The sequence below is a fragment of the Lipotes vexillifer genome, unplaced genomic scaffold, assembly GCF_000442215.2.
Source record: "Lipotes vexillifer unplaced genomic scaffold, Lipotes_vexillifer_v1.1 scaffold743, whole genome shotgun sequence".
NCBI classification, from domain to species: Eukaryota; Metazoa; Chordata; class Mammalia; order Artiodactyla; family Lipotidae; genus Lipotes; species Lipotes vexillifer.
Genome location: NW_006779070.1, coordinates 576,995 through 578,958, shown reverse-complemented (window position 1 = coordinate 578,958; position 1,964 = coordinate 576,995). Strand labels below are relative to the sequence as shown.

Sequence of the window (1,964 nt, the reverse complement as noted above, 5' to 3'; positions counted from 1 at the left end):
AGCAGGAATCTTCAAGGCTTTCAATACATGTAACATCCTCACTTTTAATTGCTACTGAGAGAGAGAGAAAAAAAACCCCACAACAACAGCAACAAAAAATTGGGTGAAGAGTATCTCTTCAAAATTAATGTCCTGTTTGCAGTTGAGTAAATTATTAATTAATCCCAGACTCAAGTGCATAAAATTATCATATTATTAACTTGAGTATCTTGAGGAATTAGCTAACAAATCACCTGCAGGATCCACAGAGACCACTGGTGGTTTCCAGATCAGAGAGAACAACTACTCTAGAACGACGTCATAAGAACCCGAACTTCTCAGATGTGCCGCCGGGAATGCCCTTGGCTTCACTGTTCCTGGGGAAATTTGTCCAGCAGACACCTGGGAGGCAGTTGGGAGCAGGACAGTGAAGCCTGATACTTTGCAGCAAGTTTCTGCAGCCGGCAGACTTGTCATTAGTATTCAGCTCTGCTTTTCTGCACAAAGTCAGCTCGTGGTGGGAGCTGGGGGCAGTGGGAGGGTCTTTCATGCCAGGTAATCTGATTGAAAAGTAGAGACTACAGACAGGTCAGGATTGCACAGATGAATTCACACAGATGAAGTCTCCTGGAAACAAACCTTTTGAATAAGAAGGGAAAGTCAGACTAGACTAAGGTGCTATGGTTACAATGGATAATCATATGCTAAGGGGAGTGGTGGGGATGAAATAAGCGATTATTGAGAGCACAGAAGTCCTCCATTGGTTAAAAGGTGTGGTATGCAGCTTTCTAGCAAAGCTCTTGTTAAGTCAAGGCCTCTTAGACACAGCTGTGATCTGAACCTGACTAATGTATAACGCCGGGCACCAGCTAATCCCAATTCATACCTTCCTTGCAGTAGGGCTTGTGTTCTTGCTTATTCTGCTTGGTTTTTATCAAAGCTTGCATTGTGGCTTGTTTGTCCACTTTTTCACTAAGAGAAAGGGAGGGGAAAAAGAAAGCTTTTTTAATTTCAATGAGTTTCTTGGCTAAGAGTAAACACCTCATTAATTTTAAAGATATCAGCCCACAAACATTATTAATGCAGCCCGAATAATGGAGATCATTAAAGGGAAATGTGAGGGAGTAGCACATGCAAGGTGGAACACAGTCACCTATCAAGCACTCTGGAGAACGCTGCACACACCATTACCTACACTGCACGGAGGAGACAAACAAAGATGGGAGACGGGGCAGGTAAACAGGAGTGTGTGTTCCCGCGCGCACAAACGCACTCTCTCCATAGAGCAGCCATTATTTGTAGTTACATGTCACCCTTTACCCTAAATAGTAATTGTCTTCTCAACAGTGGCAAGAGGTTTTCTTTTTTTACTTTATTTATTTATTTGTTTGTTTATTTTTGGCTGTGTTGGGTCTTCGTTGCTGTGTGCAGGCTTTCCTCTAGTTGCATCGAGTGAGGGCTACTCTTTGTTGCTGCACGTGGGCTTCTCGTTGAGGTGGCTTCTCTTGTTGCGGAGCACGGGCTCTAAGTGTGCGGGCTTCAGTAGTTGTGGCACGTGGGCTCAGTAGTTGTGGCTCGTGCATGGGCTTAGTTGCTCCATAGCATGTGGGATCTTCCCGGATCAGGGCTCGAACCCGTGTCCCCTGCATTGCAGGCGGATTCTTAACCACTGCACCACCAAGAAAGTCCTGGCAAGAGGTTTTCTATGTCCTAGCTCCAGGTTAAATATGATGAACAGAGGCGTAAAAGACTGTTAAAGGGAGGAGATGGTCTCCTCCCTGGATCTCGGGAACCAAGGTCCCATGCCTTTGCTGTCTTCACTACCACCCTTCTTTTCCATTCAGTGTTTACATTGAGTGGGGCTGGAGGGGACATCGGTGCGAAATTTCATGCTCTTGGAACTTCTCCCTGGGGACCTTTGCCCTGGGGGTTAAGGTTGGTTATTTAGCAGACTGCCTTCCACCCTGGCCCTCTGGAACAGAGTA

General features: G+C 45.6%; 1 protein-coding gene across 1 annotated transcript in view; it reads left to right on the top strand.

Annotated features, from left to right (window-relative positions):
* HTR3B (5-hydroxytryptamine receptor 3B) overlaps positions 1–1,964 on the top strand; it is a 39,088-nt gene that overhangs the window by 28,295 nt on the left and 8,829 nt on the right. The window lies entirely within an intron of this gene.